This window comes from Schistocerca nitens, chromosome 12 (assembly GCF_023898315.1).
Source record: "Schistocerca nitens isolate TAMUIC-IGC-003100 chromosome 12, iqSchNite1.1, whole genome shotgun sequence".
NCBI classification, from domain to species: Eukaryota; Metazoa; Arthropoda; class Insecta; order Orthoptera; family Acrididae; genus Schistocerca; species Schistocerca nitens.
The window spans coordinates 172,350,648-172,370,124 of NC_064625.1; the positions used below are offsets into that span (position 1 = coordinate 172,350,648).

The 19,477-nt window shown below is 41.8% G+C and overlaps 2 non-coding genes across 2 annotated transcripts; both read right to left on the reverse strand.

Moving 5' to 3' along the window:
- Positions 1 to 1,381: 1,381 nt before the first annotated feature.
- Positions 1,382 to 1,455, reverse strand: Trnat-agu (transfer RNA threonine (anticodon AGU)). Its single transcript has one exon. It is a non-coding gene; the product is annotated as a tRNA-Thr (tRNA).
- Positions 1,456 to 1,533: 78 nt separating this feature from the next.
- Positions 1,534 to 1,606, reverse strand: Trnak-cuu (transfer RNA lysine (anticodon CUU)). The gene has a single exon. It is a non-coding gene; the product is annotated as a tRNA-Lys (tRNA).
- Between the last annotated feature and the right edge of the window lie 17,871 nt (positions 1,607 to 19,477).

Sequence of the window (19,477 nt, forward strand, 5' to 3'; positions counted from 1 at the left end):
CTCCTCGTTTGCTGTGGATACTGATCTGGTCAGACGCTGTGGCCTCGCCACGTGCTTAATGTGCTTCAGAAAGTCATTTCGTTACAACATAAACATATTAAAATTGTAAACTGCGGTCTAGGCAACAAAACATTTTTGTACATTTTTTTACCATTTTAATAGAGCACAGGACGTCATTGACAACGGAGAGAAATCCTCAGACGTGAAAGTAACTTGTGTTTTAAACCAAGGGAGTGTTATACGACAATTACTTTTCACAATATATATAAACGATGCAGTGGGTGACACTAGAGGTAGCATGTGGCTTTTCGCGGATGGTACTGTTGTACGCAGAGGACTCGCAATGCCAAAAAACTGTAGCGAAATCAAAGAAGACCTGCAGAAAATCCACGCTTGGTGCGGGGATTGGGAGTTCACCATCACAGACAAACGTAACCTACAGCGCATAAATAGACAGGAATTTACCCAGTGTTGTACGATTAAGTGCAGAGTTCAGAAGACTGACAAGAAGCGGTGACACTCATTAAATATCTGTGAAAAAGCGTAAGAAGTTTTTCAAAGTGGGTCGACCACATAAGAGAAATCGCAGATAAGACAGATTCCACACTGAGATTCGTTAGAAGAATAGTCAGGCAATATACTCTGCCCAAAAAGAAGGTAGCTCACAAAACTCTCGTTCGATAAACACTTGAGTATTGGTCGTCAGTGTGGGCTCTGTACCACACAGGTCTGACACAGGATCTACACAAGAGCAGCCCGTCTCGTCAGCGAGCGCGAAAGTCATGGTGACCGAAAATGTAAAATTACAAAGTCATCACGGACTACTTAAGACATTGTAACCTGGATATGCGACATGTTAGGAGTATAAATGCAGATACCTATATTGATGACTGAGGTAAGTGTCGTGAACATTACACTGTCCAAACTAGGTACAGAAAGCTTACATTTTATGTCATAGCAACTTTTGGTTGAATGCATAGAAAAGTGGCTAACGTCTTTCGTTTCATCATCCAAAACATTTTCCAGATCTCATATTCAGGTAGACAACTGTTTCCTTACATTCGGATTACGAATATCCAGACATAGGCTTTCTAAAGACAATACACGCAAATGTGGCAATGGTTCCTACTGCTGTCCTATCGCTGTCCATAACGATATGTTCAAATGGTTCAAATGGCTCTGAGCACTATGCGACTTAACTTCGGAGAACTAATTAAACCTAACTAACCCAAGGACAACAGACACATCCATGCCCGAGGCAGGATTCGAACCTGCGACCGTAGCATATAACGATACGTCAAACCCCTAATCTTCTTTCCGTCTTTTTCCGTCATTCGGAGGGTTTATTAGACATAGAAATATAAAAACTAGAAAGCCCACGAGGCACCGGAGGGATTCGAACCCTCGATCTCCTGTTTACTAGACAGGCGCTTTAACCAACTAAGCCACGGCGCCGCACGGGAAATAGTGGCATCTTTCGAATGTACCTTTGTTCAAGACTCTACGAACATCCCTTCAAAGAATAAAAATATTCGCCCAACGTGGGGCTCGAACCCACGACCCTGAGATTAAGAGTCTCATGCTCTACCGACTGAGCTAGCCGGGCACCTTGGTACACCGTGCCCTACACGTATATGAACGTGACAGCGCATCTTGTGAAAAGCCTATTAGAAAAATTATGTAATTCACAGTCAATAAGTATTTAGTACGGTATCTGTTCAATCCCAGCAGTTTCGAACATATAGAAGTTTTCTTTAATTTTCAATATTGGTAGTAGTTGCCAGCAACCTATAACCAGACTGATAACGCTCACGAATGATACCTTACGTCTTGGAGAGTACTTTCAACACAACGAAGTTGTGCCATTCGATGTTAAACTGTTGCACGCAAGAAAAAGGATGGTGAACGAAGTGAGAAAGGTGATCATACGCAATGCTCCTTTTTTCTTTTTTGCATAATATTCGGAACAAACTGCTATGATGAGGATCCTGTCAGTAACTTTACGAACAAGACAGATTTTTTCCGTGAAAACATGGCTACGTGATATTCATTTACAGAACTGGATTTTTTTTTCTACCGGTGCCTAAATGCAATATTGCAGATATTATCTATTCAGCATTTATCTATGGAGTACAATGAGTTGTCAAATAAAATAACGCAAGCAGAATTGACTTCAAACTTGTTTTTAAAACGTCCATTTTTGCCAGCACCTTCAATTCACAAGAGAGGTGGCTACATACTTACTCCTTCCTGTGCAAGAGTACGGCTAACAATTTTACTTTGTGGATTGTGGAAACTATTTCTGCTCCTTGTGCTATATTTATGAATCCTACTACTGATAATAGACGACATTGTCATAAGATACGCAGCAATTTTATATTTTTTTAAATTCTTATTTTAGCACAATCAGTTACAAAGTGCCACAATTAATTCCTAGCTTCCCTTACTTAGCTGTCATCCCCAGATCGGATTTGTTAAGATGATCGTTAAGTGATTGAAATCACGCATCATTTGCAACTGAAAGTGCTAAAAATATACATATTATTAATGCTACCATTGTTTTGAAATTGTGCCTGGCTCTTCACAACGAACTTCAGAGTCTAAAGGTACTGCGAGGCTGTTGTTCGTAAGCCACATTTTTACAACATTTACCTACATTTATTTAGAGCGGCCATATCGCGTTTCTGTAGATTGAATTCTGTGTGCCTACATGTGCAATTGTCCCAGAAAATTATTTCATTTGACATACGAGGGTAATTCCAAAAGTAAGGTATCCTATTTTTTTTATAAGTACATAGACCTGTTTATTTCTACAGTGGTGTAAATCAGTTTACAGCTTGAACATTTAGCTATTTTTCGACATAATCAGCATTTCTGTCGATGCATTTTTGTAGACGCTGTGGCAGGTTTTGTATGCTCATGTCATACCAGCTCGCCGCCATGCTTTCACCTCGTCGTCGGAGCTGAATCGCTGGGCGCAGAATTGACGCTGGCATGTACTGCTCGACTCTCAAACTCAAACGGGCAATTCAGAACCGGAGAAGACGAATGTTTAGCAAGGGCGTACACATTCTCCATGACAACGCTCGCCCACACATCGCTCGTCAAACCGTTGTTCTCCTGCAACAGTTTCAGTGGAACATAATCACCCACCCACCCAATAGTCCTGACTTGGCGCCCAGTGACTATCACCTGTTCCGCAGGTTAAAAGAACATTTGGCCGGAAAGCGATTCAGCTCCGACGACGAGGTGAAAGAAGAGGTTCATAACTTTCTGAACAGCATGGCGGCGAGCTGGTATGACGTGGGCATACAAAAACTGCCACAACGTCTACAAAAATGAATCGACAGAAGTGGTGATTATGTCGAAAAATAGCTAAATGTTTAAGCTGTAAACTGATATAACCAATGTAGAAATAAAGAGGTCTATGTACTTATAAAAAATAGGAGACCTTACTTTTGGGATTACCCTCGTACATTTATGCACGTATTGAAAGTAGGCCTTTGTCTGTTTACTTTTTATGACAGCAAGAAAGAAGGTATGGATATAGTGTCCAATGCGAAATCTGCAAGAATCCCATCTCAAGATGTCCACCACACGATGTTTACACATAATTTTTCGACAAAATAATACACCGACACTCGGTCATTGATTTCAATATTTGTTGTTATAAAACATACATTGGTGTAATATGTATCCCATTTTATGTAATAACAGATAAAGAATTTGCAAGCCGGAAGTACGTACGGTATTTAAAAATACTCGCGTTATTCGCAGTTTGGGTTAAATGCATTTTTATGCCACGTTTTCTGCCTATAACGACGCAAAATTTCACAAAAATAACTTACTACTACTCTTACTGCCACCGCAACTACTGCTACAACTAGCCATCCCTCAAGCCACGGAGGTTAGCAGGGCTCCGGTCCAAATCCCTGCCCGGCCATTCAGATTTACGTTTTCCGTGATTTTCTTCTTCTTCTTTTTCTTCTTCTTCAGATACCCATTCCTGGACATAGGTCTCTTGAAAACAGCCCATATCGACCTTTGCTGCGAGGTATTTCAGGCTTGCTATCCACTCGTTTTTTTTTTTTTTTTCCTTATCTCTTTTTTCTTGAACTTGTGTCTCAGACTCACTCCACGCATTACTCTCTCTATTGTCCTTTGACAGACCTGGAGTCGATTTGCACGGCTTGTGTCATAGTTTAGAACCCATATGTTGTCACTGCATGTATCATAAACCTGCCTCTTTAAATTTATACGGATAGTCAGGGATGTTGCGGAGGTTGTAATGGAGCTAACCGAAAGTCATCCAAGTGAGATCAGTTCGCTGGGTGATATCCAGTTGATATCCAGTTCTGTAAATGAACATCACGCAGTCGTGATTATCTTGCACAAGCTGGATTTTATGTTCCAGACAAACCTATTCATTTACTATTTCCAGTGCACGGTTTCTGATGGGGGCCGTAAAACTGACGGGGCTCATGAATTTGAAGTTTTGAAGGTTGATTTTGAGACTTACAGGTTGGGATGGATCATTTTAGTTCTCGGATGATTGCTGACAGTTCGTCTGCGTCGCTGCTAAAGAGGATGACATCATCGGCAAAGTATTGACGGCTGAGACGTTTTCGATCTACATTGATACCTTTCACAAGGATAGGCACTTCAAAACAGCCTCCAGAGTCAAGATTAATAATTTAGGTGAGACTGCGTCTCCTGATGTAACGCCCTTCCTGAGGGGAACCTTCCCAGTGATACGGTCCCTCTCTATTTTCAAACGTACAGCGGCACTCGCGTAAATGTAGCGGATTAAGTTGGTACATCTGTCGTCAATGCGGACCCTGTTGATCGTCGTCACTACGGTCTAGGTCTCGATTGTGTCCAACGCCTTCTGGTGCTCTATGGCCATGTGACGTGGTTCACTACACCCCCCACATTCCTCTGTGCGCGTACTGCTTGGAAACGGTCGGTTGTACTGAAACCTTTTCTGGGTCCCGCCTTCTCGATTGGTCGCTAAAAGTCAAATTTTTGACTCAGGCGGTCCGTAATGGCTTTTGTTAGCAGACTGTAAAAGACCAATAGGCCTGTCATCCTCGATGTCCGAGTTGTCACTTTATTGTGTTCCATACCTCAGTCCGTTAAAACGGGATCCTGTCTATCAGTCTGTTAAGACCCATTTTTCCCAGCAACAGATGAAGCTATCAAGTTGAAATTTATGTCAAGTACTAAGATCTATGATCCCCTGGCGAATTTGGTTGATTGATATGGGGGAGGGGACCAAACAGCGAGGTCACCAGACCCATCGCATTTGGAAGGGATCGGGAACGAAATCGGCCGTGTCCTTTCACAGGAACCATCCCGGTATTTCCTTGGATGTAGATTTAGGGAACTCACGGAAAACCTAAATCAGAATAGCCAGAAGCGGGTTTGAACTATCGGCCTCCCCAATGCGAGTCCAGTGCGCTAACCACTGCACCACCTCTCTCCGTGAATCGCCCTTGGCGAAGTAAAAAGAATTAAGTGTCTAAATCAACGCAGTAACAAGATGCAGCCATTTACGTCGCATGTGTTGATATTCGCAACGTTACTCACCAAAACCTATAGATGAACTGTGTGTATACATAATAAAGTTTCCACGGAGTCCACAGAGCGCGAGCCCTACCCGCCTTTGCCCGGTTTTTTGAAGAGCAAAATAACTTCTACATTTTTCTGTGACTCTGGAATTTTCTATTACTCGAGGCATTAATTGAAATATATTAAATTGCTTAAATGGTTCCTATGAAAGGGGACGGCAGGTAACTTTCCCAATCGTCCCCCAATACGGGCTGTACTCTCGTTCAGAGTGTACCATTACGGACATGGTATCGGTAGATTCACTAAATCTTTCTAGTTGAGCTTTACAATCTGTTCAAACTGTTCACACAATATTTCGACAGACAACATTTGTAGACACTGTATATGTTCTATACAGAAGAAATATAGGAGGGATTTTACATCTTATCGAAAATGATCTTCAGTGTAGACTTAGAACCACATTTGCAAGTACACAGTTATCAAGAAAACATAAATTTTTGGAACAGACAAAATGCATATTACATGTAAGCAAACCTCTGAGCACTGACATCATAGAAACAGACATGTTAATTTCAATAACGAACCAAAAGACGAAAATTACAAATTGTGCAATATTGTTAAATAGTTAATGAAATCATCCTCTGGAACTTTATATCTCATCCGAAAACTTAGGAGATAGAGACACTGAAATGCTTCCTAGTTTTTGTCAGTTGCATCCCAAATAGAAAACAGCTAAATTTGAAATATGAAAATTGCGTCGTAATTTTGAATCAAAAACCATCATTGACTCTCGAAATTGTTCACACCAAAGCTACTTTTATTATTTGTAATTCCTGATATGGAATATAAAACAAATGTAACCAATTTGAAGAAAAGGACAGAACTGCAAAACATCCCTTTCTAGAAAACACGCCGTAGACAATTTAAGTATATCATTATCAACACGATATAAACATCATATTCTTATAAGTAATTTCCAATAGATGTAGTAAGCATTGCTTTCAACCTACGAATTTAACATTTTCTAGTTTTTGTAGTAGTATTAACCTGTGTCAAAAGGTGGCAAACAAAATCCAGAACAAAACAAATGCAACCTGAACCAGGAGGTTTTATGAGGTCTGTGACGTTCGAGGCAGACGACGCACTTGGTTGTCAGGGATGTTAGGAAATGGCGTGTTTTGATGGTCGCTCTAAAAACTGTTGTCATCACTAACATGTGTGAATACTGTAACCAGTAGTGAAAGTGTAATCAGAATTTGGAAGTAAACCATGTGGTGGAAAATGACATCATGGCCAAGACTTTTTATTTACAGACAAACGTCAGACCTCTTACCAGAACCCATTTTTATTCAACTTCCACAAGAAGCAGCAGCAGCGTGGAAGACGTCGCCCAAAATTTCAACGACATCAAAAAGCTAAGTGCAAATTAATTCACTTATGCCTTCTTCACTCTGTCCAAATTTACTTAGGGTAGAAGATGAGTATTGGAATCTGGTGAAACTCAAAAGGACAAGTGGATGAAGTGGCCAGACAGAAGTTTTAAAATATATCTTGGGGGTGGGTTCCTACTGCAGGGGCGTTGTGGGTGGGCCACGCGTGTCGACAAGAAACACGCCAGTAGAGGGTTTATCCCCAAAAGTAGGCAGCAAGCGGCGTGTCCGTTACAATGATGGCTTTTGCTACAGTATGAAACATCTACATCTCAGTGATTACTCTGCTATTCACTATAAAGAGGGTTCAGTGAACCACCTTCAAGCTGTCTCTCTACCGTTCCACTCTCTAACGGCGCGCGGGAAAAACGAGCACTTAAATTTTTCTGTGAGAGCCCTGATTGCTCTTATTTTATCGTGACGATCATTTCTCCCTATGTAGGTGGGTGACAACAGAATGTTTTCGCAATCGGAGGAGAAAACTGGTGACTGAAATTTCATGAGAAGATCCAGTCGCAACGAAAAACGCCTTTGTTTTAATGACTGTCATTCCAATGCACGTATCATTCCTCTGGCATTATCTCGTCTATTTCGCTATAGTAAAAAAACAAGCTGCCCTTCTTTGAACTTTTTGGATGTCATCCGTCAGTCCCACCTAACGCGGATCCCACACCGCACAGCAGTACTCCAGAATAGGGCGGACAAGCGTGGTGTAAGCAGTCTCTTTAGTTGACCTGTTGCACCTTCTAAGTGCTCTGCCAGTGAATCGCATTCGTTGCTTTTCTGTATCCACAACACTATCTGTGTGGTCGTTCCAATTTAGATTATTTTTAATTGTAATCCGTAAGTATTTAGTTTAATTTACAACCTTAAGATTTGTGTGACTTAACGCGTAATCGAAATTTAGCTGATTTCTTTTACTACTCATGTGAATAACTTCACACTTTTCTTTATTCAGGGTCAACTGCGACTTTTCGCAACATACACACATCTTATCTAAATCATTTTGCCATTCGTTTTCATCATCGGATGACTTTACAAGACAGAAAATGACAGCATCATCTGAAAACAATCTAAGAGGGCTACTCAGATTGTCTCCTATATCGTTAATATAGTTCAGGAACAATAGAGGGCATATATCACTTCCTTGGGGAACGCCGGATATTACTTCTGTTTTACTCGATGACTTTTCGCCTATCACTACGAACTGTGACCTTTCTCACAGGGCCGGCCGCGGTGGCCGCGCGGTTCTAGGCGCTACAGTCTGGAACCGCGGGACCGCTACGGTCGCAGGTTCGAATCCTGCCTCGGGCATGGATGTGTGTGATGTCCTTAGGTTAGTTAGGTTTAAGTAGTTCTAAGTTCTAGGGGACTGATGACCTGAGAAGTTAAGTCCCATAGTGCTCAGAGCCATTTGAACCATTTTTTCTGACAGGAAATCGCCAATCCAGTCGCACAACTGAGGCGATATTCTGTAGGCACGCTGTTTGGTTAGAAAACGCTTGTGAGGAACGGTGTCGAAAGCCTTCTGGTAAATCTAAAAATACGGAATTAATCTGACATGCCCTGTCGACAGCATTCATTACTTCATGAGTATAAAGAGGTAGTTGGTTTTCACAAGAACGATATTTTCTGAAACCGTGCTATGTATCAATGAATCGTTTTCTTCGAGGTACTTCATAATGTTCGAATACAGTATATGTTCCAAAACCCTACTGCAAATCGAAGTTAGTGATATGGGCCTGTAATTCAGTGGATTACTGCTACTTCCCTTTTTGGGTACTGGTGTGACTTGAGCAATTTCCAGTCTTTAGGTGCTGACCTTTCTGTGATCGAGCGGTTGTATATAACTGCTAAATATGGAGCTATTGTATCAGCATACTATGAAAGTAACCTGACTGATATACAATCTGGACCGGAGGCCTTGCCTTTATTAAGTGATTTAAGCTGCTTTAGTACACCTAGGATATCTAATTCTATGTTTCTCATCTTGGCAGTTGTTCTTGATTGGAATTTAGGAATATTTACTTCTTCTTCTTTGGTGAAGGAGTTTCGGAAAAACGTGTTTAATAACTCTGCTTTAACGGCACCGTCATCAGTGACTTGACCGTTGTTATCGCGCAGAGGCCGGCCGCGGTGGCCGTGCGGTTCTGGCGCTGCAGTCCGGAACCGCGGGACTGCTACGGTCGCAGGTTCGAATCCTGCCTCGGGCATGGGTGTGTGTGATGTCCTTAGGTTGGTTAGGTATAAGTAGTTCTAAGTTCTAGGGGACTTATGACCTAAGATGTTGAGTCCCATACTGCTCAGAGCCATTTGAACCATTTGAATCGCGCAGTGAAGGTATTGATTGCGCCTTGCCAATGGTGTGCTTTATGTGTATCACCGGAATCTCTTTGAGTTTTCTGCCAGATTACGAGACAGAGTTTCGTTGTGGAAAGTATTAAAAGCATCTCGCATTTAAGTCCACGCTATATTTGTAACTTCTGCAAAAGTTTTCCAATCTTGATAATTTTGCGTTCTTTTAAATTTGGCATGCATTTTCGTTGTTTCTACAACATCGATCTGACCCGCTGTGTGTACCATGGGGGACCAGTGCCATCACTTATTAATTTATGCGGTATGTGTCTCTCAATTTCCGTCGATGCTGTCTCTTTGAAATCATTCCACAACTTTTCTACGCTTACATGATCAGATGGGGAAGGAGTGGGACTGTCTCTTAAAAAGGCGTTAAGAGCATTTTTATTTGCTTTTTCAAATAGATGTACTTTGCGTTTCTTTTTGATGGAGGACCGGAGCGAGCTGAGTTTCGCAGGATGTCTGCAGAATCCACGTTGATTTTTATACAGCAGATTTTCGTTCTACAAAAAGGTTTCGCGTGATGTTTGCGAATGTCTGGTTACAAGTCCTCGATTTGAGTATAAAAATATTTTTCTAGTAACCGCAAACGTATTGTAAGCGTGAACTTTCTGATAAGGTCCACTACATTTGGGCTCAACTTTATCCAGAAGGTCCAGGTGGCTGGGGAACGTGGTACATGCACAACGGACCACCGGCACATTTTGCTTCTGATGTAAGACGACATCCAATGCGGCAGTGTGGCTCAACGTTGATGGGTCGGACACAGAAACAGTGTGTATGTTTTGAGGCAGAGTTAACTCACGGCCTGCAAGTTACCGAGATTGTATTCATCGAGTCTTTGACAATGAGAGCACTTACCTACATTCAACAAACACTACAGATTATTTCAAACCTTCGCGAAACTTTTTCTCGCTGACACGACCCCGGTAAATAATGAAAGGAAGAAAGTTAATCGCTTATTACATCTTCATGCAGTGAAACTTCGACATCAGTCTACCACTTCTTTACTATTATCTCTATTCGTAATAAATTTTACTTACAGTTTCGATTTATACCACGGAACGTACATGTAAAATTGTATCGTTGTACGGCTCTCAGCTTGGGAGATACGAGGCTTTGTATGTGGGCGCTCGAGTGGAAAAGTACAGGAGTGGGGTGGTTACTACAGTAGCTAGGACAGTATTCCATACTGAAGTCAGCGGTAGATCGTAATCACAAATTAGCAATTACCTAGAAAAAGTCTGGTTTGTTGGACCATGCATGTTGCATCGTTTTTACGTTTCCGTTCCTCAATCTGTAAAAATGAAACACTGACAGGACACTTGCTGTCCGTGAGTTGAAGACGCCTTTTTCTCAGGAACGGGTAGACATATCAAGTTGAAATTTCTGTCACATACTAAAGTGTGTAGTCCCTTGGCGATGTACAGTATTTAAGCTTCCAGATCAATGCAGTCAAAAGATATGGCCTATTATGTCACATATTCTGATATCTTGCCAACATTGACAATGGTAACAGGCAAAAATAGTCAAAATTCTCGATTCACGGGATGGGTGAACTATCTATATAGACAATTACGTTTCTGCGGAATCCACTCACCTTTATCCGGATTCTTTGGTTTCTATTATCGGACCTTTCTTTCTCGTAAGTTTTCACCATCAAATCCCGCATACTTTTTGTGTGTCTTGGCAGGGATAAAATAGCGAGACGAGCAAATAATGTACCTCAGTGTCACCTCTTGGCAGGGTAGTTGTGGCGGCCACAGTAAAATTTGCTCTGCTAGCCAGCAGTCGGTGCGGTATCGGGTGGTGGGGACAGCGGCACAAAGCGCCCGCCGCCATTGTCCGCTGTCCATCAGGCGGCAGCTGGCCGCGATAGCAGCGCCTCTGCCGGCCGCGGCTGCAACTGTCACCCACACTGCGCGGACCGCAAGGGCTATTAGAACCTCCCACAGGCAGGCGAGGCTCCAAGGAGGGGACTGGGCGAGTGGGTTGTAGCGTATTTATTTTTACAGATATTAATTTCCAAACTTCACAGGTAATTTTCCGGTAAATAAAGTAGAATGAAAAATAACAAGGGCAACAAAAATTTGATTTCATGTAATTATTGATCCAGTTTATAAATTTAAAATGCTAACATAAACTGCTCAATAAGAGGGGAAATGTTACCTCAAGGTTTAACACAGCAAATCACGTATTAAAATTAGAAACTGTATTTATCTTGAGGAGGCGATAGTCGTGCCTTGTAAGTTACCGACACCATATTCATATACTAAGAATTACCTCACTTAGTGGCTTCCAATAAACTTTTCAGATAATTTCAAACTTTTCAAAACTTTTTCTCGCTGACAAACGCTCACAAAATAATTAGTCATAAAAGTTTATCCCTTACTACATATTGCATGATGATGCAGTAAAACTTAACCATGAGGCACGACGTTTCAATATGTTACATCATCTTTACTTTCGCGACACATTTGCAGACAATATCAAGCTGCCCCTCCCGCAGCCGTTTTCTGCAGCCCACAATATTATACCTGGCCTTCACAAACCAAGCGCCAGGCTTTCATATTCTGTCGCTCGTCACGCGCAGCCTGTTCTGTACATAAAACGAGGAGAATCTTTTTGTAGGAAATGCAAAGTAGTTACATTTTCCGCTGGACTGCTTAATTGTTACCAGTCGTAGTTTTCGAGTTGTCCAAGAGAAACGTACGAAGATCAACTTCAAACGCATCCCCACTCCCACACTCAGCTCCCACTGGTCAGTATTTCTAGCATGTTGTTCATGGCACATCCTCCCACCGCTCCACAAATACTTGCGACTGCTCGAATTACTTCCCGTATTTTTTGGTCTCGACTGACTGGCCTTATAACGCCACCGTCTTAGTCGAGCACTTGCAAATTGTGAAACTGACGATTGTGTAAGCTTTACGTAACAGTGTTTTGAATTCTAACAGCATAAAATAAACAATTACATCGTCATATTTTTCAGGCCTTCTGACTACGGGAGTACTGTCCTTGTAAGGGTTAAGTTTCGATAGAATTCTCAATGTAATTAGTTTTAAGTTAACGTTTACAAAAATCGATTTTCATTCGTTACCCTCACAGGCACGTATAAATTAACGATGTTAGCGAAATATCTGACTATGCTGGCGTCGCAGTAGCCCAATCATGAGAGACCGAAAAAGGTCCAATATTGGGAACAGTTCGTCTAGTCGAAAATTTTTGTGTAATGGTAGCAGGGAGTGCCAAGTACGATGTACTATAAATCCCCACTGGAGAGGAATGAGTGTAGGGTGGAGGGGCGTTTGAAGATCACTCTTATTAGTTTCTCTTGAATAAAACAGTAATCTCCAGTGAAAACGTATCACAGTATAAAATTGAACTACATTAAATTTCCTACAAAAAGGTCCAGCTCATTTTTTTCTGAAGGACTAATAGTTTGCTCTTAGCGAGCGAGAGAATATGAAAATTTCGCACGTACTTTACGAAGGGAGCTGTAATATTGTGGACTGCATAAAACGACGGCGGTAGGGGCAGCAGATTCACACTGTAAAGCACTTATTTAGGAACACGTTCCACAGATTATCTGAACGATTCTTTTATCGAAATAATGTCAATATACAGGATATGTATACATGATCAGTGTCAACATTAATGAACACATCATATTATTCCTACTCATGCAGTTACACTTTTAAAAATCCTCTTTTTTAACTAGCTGCCAGTTTTTAAGTACAACTTCATCAATGGAAAAGAGGAGTTGTCCAGGGAAAATGATTTTAAATTAGATTTAAAGACTTGCTTCTTTATCTGTTCGACACTTTGGGAAAATGGTCAAAAAATTTTATTGCTGCATACTGAACTCCTCTCTGAGCAACTGACAGCCTTAACAATGGATAATGAAGATCATTTTTCCCTCTATTGTTGTATGTACCTACATCAGTGTTCTTTGAAAATTGATGACGAATTTCATTGCCGAAAATACGTACTGTGACAGCACAGTTATAAAACCCAGCTCCTTGGAGAGTTGCGTGACGGCCGTAGGTGAATAGCACATTGTATTCTTACTGCTCGCTTTTGTACCATCAATACTTTTTTTCTAAGTGATGAATTACCCCACAAAATTATTCCGTGCGACATTAGTAAATGGAGACATGTAATATATGTCAGGAGGTTGGTTGTTTCCGAGATTAGCAACTATACAAACAGTGCTTCCTCCAGTTCACGTTTTCATCATTATGTAACCCCCCCCCCCAAAGTTTGGAGCATTGTAGCCCTACTTACTAACTCCTGTTCGAGTCTCGGTCCGGCACACAGTGTCAGGAAGTTTCATATCAGCGCACACTCCGCTGCAGAATGAAAATCTTTCTCGTCTACTACTCTTGTTTACCTCAATTGTTGGTGTGACTATTTGTTGTACAGAGCCGAATGTAGTGCGTTTTTACAAAATTTAAGAAGAGTCCCTTTACAGAGAACCACTTAATAATTCTTTGGAAAATATCATTTACTAATCTTGTGTTGCTTTCTCTCTAATGAGATTTATTACAACACTAGCACCATCTGAAAAAAGTATCAATTCTGCGTGTTGACTGTTAAGTGGAAGGTCATTCACATATACGTGGTGGGCATTAATAAAACCGACAGACTGCAGGGACATATTCATGACTGGAAATGGAGGAAATGAGATCCTACGAACGTGTGTCCAGAAATGGACGGTTTGCGTGCAGCTACAACACATGGTTCCGGAACGCAGTGGAGAGCTGCATAGCATCCGCTGCTGATAAACCTTCCACTCGTTGCGGAATGCTTGTAGTTGTTGCAGGTGATGGGGACAGAAGCGGTTGTCATGCAGGATACACACAATCGTACTCTGGCTTATACCATGTTGGCAAGACACTTGCCTGTAGGTTTTGCTAGTATTCGTCTCCATATCCAGTTGAACGCGGTCATCCAGTTCTGGTGTACGCACAGTCCGCCGCCTCCATGCACACGCTCCTCTGAAAGGACCCACGATCTCACAAAAGGCCAAAAAGGACTTGAGATGTTGTGTGATCACCAACACCATCTCGGCTTGTTCCCGACTTGAATACAGGACCATCCTGCTGCTTACAGTACGCTGCGTCAGTCACACAACGTGCAACACACAAGGAACACACGGCACGTGGTCAGAGGAACTGTCATCCGTCAGCGCCATTTGCTGTGGCAGCGATGCATTTCCGGACACATGTTCCTCTATTTCCAGTTAGCAATCCGTCCCTGCAGTTTGTCGCCGATATTAATGCTCACCCCGTATAAGGGGTAGGAGTGGATCCAAAACTGAACCCTATGGGACACCCTTTGTGATTTGTTACCACAGTTACTAAAATTTTCTATCTTTCTGACGTTGTCTGAATTAATTCCTGGACGGCTTGGACTGTGTCGAAATGACGGTTTGCGCGGTACGTAAAGATTAAGCGATTATAATTCTCACCCTTTTCAAGAGCTTGCAGTCTTGAACTTTCCTATTTGAGGGTCAAAACATAAAAGGTATAATAATTTTCTCCAGGGCAGCTCATCAGAAAATCCCCTGCCTCTCGCATACCGATCTGAAGATAGACGGGTATTTTTTTTTTTTTTCCGATCGTAAAACTAACCATAATCATGAAATATGGCATTAGGAAATAACCCGTTACTGGCTCTCTCGCTGATGTAAATCCCTTTTGTGTGCTGCGACTAACGGTTCCATAGAGAAGTTGCGGGCGTATCAGATTTTCAAAATTATTTAATTTTTTTTCCCTCACTAAGGAGTCAACAATTTAACCACTCTCACCAGTAAACGCAAATCACATAGAAGATTTTACACTGGCGACTGTTTACACGACGTAAGTATACACAAATTTATTATACACATATGTACAAAGCAACATTTTTAGTTTCATGCTATATGCAACTAAACGCATGACGCCGAGAAAACAACAGTAATAAGGAAATATTTTTCAAAATTCTGATACAGTGAAACCAGAACGGAAAAATCTAGAAAAAAAAGCCTATTCTGATATTTTTCCGACGGCAACAAAACAACACGTCAGGTAACAGTACTCATTTGTAGCGCTTGTTAGCGTTAAGTGTGGAAGCAGAATAGACTTTTTATGAGAGTCACTGTGTGCTACGCATAGAATCTGGTTTCTTCTCTAGTAGTTTCAAAATTTATTATTTTTGTAGTTTTTTTCGTTACATAAATGTTTCACAATACGGTGGAAACATTCTTGCAGGAGATCGCAAACACGCTCAACGTGACGCAATTGCTTTGTAAAGAAACATTTTTCAGTAGCAGAGGTAATTTACAGCTAAGCGTCATTATTAAACTGTTTAAATTGTCAAAATGGCGAACGAGAAAGAGATTACTTAATTTTGGATATTTATACAAGTTGTTATAGTTAAAACTAAGTTTGAAACAACAACCATGGAAGGTTCAGAGGAAGAGAACACTTTGGATACTATAGCCGAGACTAACGTTTAAAATGTTCAGGGAAGCGGTGGCAATGTTGTCGCGCGCCCAAGACACGCCACGTCAGAGCAATACTAATTCCGAGGTAATAAATCCTACACACGACCCTTTTTTTACATAAAAGGAAAGAAGATCAGGTCAATCAAAAGCTTGATTAAAGATTTGATGAAAACAAATAAAAGACAGATACCACTTCTGCTAAGCCAGATGCATTGACAAACGATGTTAGTAATCTCACTCACAACGCAGAACACTTTGAAAACAGACATTGCGAATCACGTCATTAAAGTGATACGCGGCGACGTAGAAGGAATAACTAATGATATTTCAACACTGGAAAGTACAGTAAAAGATAGGATAGGGCAGATTAAAAAGTGAGAAAAGATTTTGGGACATTGCGGTTAGAACACACAACACTATAGTCCACAGTTCAACAGGTAGTCAAACAAGTAGATGGCATAGCAATAAAACATGGAAAACAAGTTGAATATTTTTACAAGAGAAAATTGGAAATTTGGGTAGGTTCCTTTGGGATCACACTGCTGAGGTCATCGTTCTGTAGGCTTGCACACTACTTAATCTAACTTACATTAACTTACGCTAAGACAACACACCCATGCCCAAGGGAGGATTCGAACCTCCGACGGGGGCAGCCGTCCGAACCCTGGCACAAACTGAGTTACGTCAGATACAAAGAACACTTACACAGGATCTACCTAAGTATAGGATTATGTGCGAACACGAACAAGAACGCAATTAGAGCAATTAGAAGAAGAATGGAATAAAATTAAGGACCAAGCAAGGAATGTTAGTAGCTGTACAGGTAAGAGTAATTATGTCTTAGTCCAATTTTTTATGCGAATGTATGTTCACAAGGAACAATAGCTAGCACAAACATAGTACCACAAAACGCTGTTACACGAAATATGGGGGCAGACACCACACTTTCATCAGTTATACTAGAAGAAAGTCTTCTAAAAAACCGAGAATTCCAGGTGTTCACCCCCAGAAAAAAATCTATTCATCCAGTTATTATCGTAAAAGCTTTTAGGAGTGCGTTGCCTACAGCTAGGTCTGAACAACAACAAATCCAGTACACATTAGGTTTTATGCAAGGTGAGGCCGCGCTTTGGGTATTCAAGACGACAGAGTGCTGTCACACAATTAGCACAATTTGAAAATGCATCTCTTGCGAAATACTAGCTGTGCTGTGTGCAGGAGAACAACGGCCTTGCCGCAGCGGATACACCGGTTCCCGTCAGGTCACCGAAGTGAAGCGCTGTTGAGTGTGGCCGGCACTTGGATGGGTGACCGTCCGGGCCGCCATGTGCTGTTGCCATTTTTCGGGGTGCACTCAGCCTCGTGATGCCAACTGAGGATCGACTCTGGTCACAGAAAACCATCATGACGACCGGGAGAGCGGTGTGCTGACCACACGCCCCTCCTATCCGCATCCTCCATTGAGGATGACACGGCGGTCGGATGGTCCCGATGGGCCACTTGCGGCCTAAAGACGGAGTGCTATGTGTAGGAAAGAATAAGAAAATAAATACTTACTCCAGAGCCATACAGTATCAGGCAGCAAACGTTAAAAAAATATTTCGAAAAGTACATAAATAGCACTCGTTTTTGCGATGCACCCGTGGAACTTAGTGATGTTCTACAGATTTTGAAAGGAAAACTTCCATTTCACATTACAGAAAACTGGTGCAGGTCCCTGAAACCAATGTAGAATACTTTGTGTCTGTCCACGATTCTATTTGCCTTATGAACGAAGATACGAAGGCTAGTAGCAACAATAATAGCCAGAGTGGGTATCGTAATGGTGCGGGCGGAGGACGCGCTACGCCCACCCGTTCGCAGTGTTACTGCAACAATGACGGGCGAGTACGTGACGAGCGTCCCGCGTTTGTTGACACACGGCAGGCTGCGTCGTTGTCAGTACCTGGCCCGGCCGACGGCATCAATCCAATCATAAAAGTAGACGTAGGAATGATGACAGGTGTCACCCTGGTTATTCGAACCACGGTAACGGCAACTGGAATGATCAGAACAATAAAAGTCACAGGTGACCGCCGCCAAATAGTCGCCGGCCGCTGTGGCCGAGTGGTTCTATGCGCTTCAGTCCGGAACCGCGCTGCTGCTACGGTAGCAGATTCTAATCCTGCCTCGGGCATAGATGTCTGAGATGTCCTTAGCTTTAAGTAGTTCTAAGTCTAGGAGACTGATGACCTCAGATGTTAAGTCCCATAGTTCAAAAATGGTTCAAATGGCTCTGAGCACTATGGGACTTAACTTCTCAGGTCATCAGTCCCCTAGAACTTAGAACTACTTAAACCTAACTAACCTAAGGACATCACACACATCCATGCCCGAGGCAGGATTCGAACCTGCGACTGTAGCGGTCGCGCGGTTCCAGACTGTAGCGCCTTTAACCGCTTTGCCACCACGGCCGGCTAAGCCCCATAGTGCTTAGAGCCATTTGAACCATTTGCACCAAATAGTCACCAACAGTAAAGTACGCAAATGAATTTTCAGAATCCACAATGGGACTGCCACCACGGAAACCAGGGGAGAAACACTTACCAGCAATCGAAACCGGTCCCGATTCCGAGTGGGAACTGGGAAGCCGCAATGGGGATACCCAGCCAGATCCAGTGGTGAATATAACTGAGGTCACCGACAACGCACAGTCGGTGGCTACGGATATGTTATACTAGAAGTGGTTAATTATACCGGCCAAGTTGCAGTAGGTACTGGGAGATGAAGAAGTTTGCACAGGATAGAGTAGCATGGAGAGCTGCATCAAACCAGTCTCAGGACTGAAGACCACAACAACAACAACAACCGGCCAATGCAATTTTTTGACACCTATATCTTCAAACCCTGCAGAACAATATAAGCAAAACCACTGCAGTACTTCCAGTACAAAAACGTAAAGAAAACTAACAGCAGATACAATGCTTGTGTAGTTAATACTACGACGAAAAAATTGTAATGAGAAAGTAAGGCCATACATCCAGGCACAAGACTGAAGAACAAAATCACACCAATGCAAATATACTAGTTCTATTCTACCTTTCGCACAGTACTTAAGTGAAACAAAAAACTAGTACATTTATGTGGCAAATGACGCTGGATTATAAAAAGGAAATTGGGCTAGTGCATATTTCTTACTACCAGATAAGAAGCGAAGGAATGTACTTGTATTTGTCAGACAAGACAGTATATTGATCAATGTAGATTAAGTTAAGTAACAGCGGAATTTAGAGTCTATGGGCACGGAGCTCGCAAAGTATTTTGGTACAGGTTGATCAAGATGAGCGGACAAAAGATGGGACAAGAAATTGACATCCTTACAGGAATGGAATAGAGGAATGAATACAAGTATATATTTCTTTGTGTTTGCATAAATATATTTAATCTGTACGACTTTCAATGCTAATATTAGTTTTGACGCCCATAAGGGCCAACTATTCGAAACATATAGAAAAGTACGAATACTATTACTCGCAGTAGTTTAATTTTACCCTTATTTTTAAGAGAACATATGAGTGTTCAAGTCTAAATTTTGGAATTGGAAGGAAAAACGACTTCTAACCTACAGAAGAGTATAAGTACAAGCCACTTG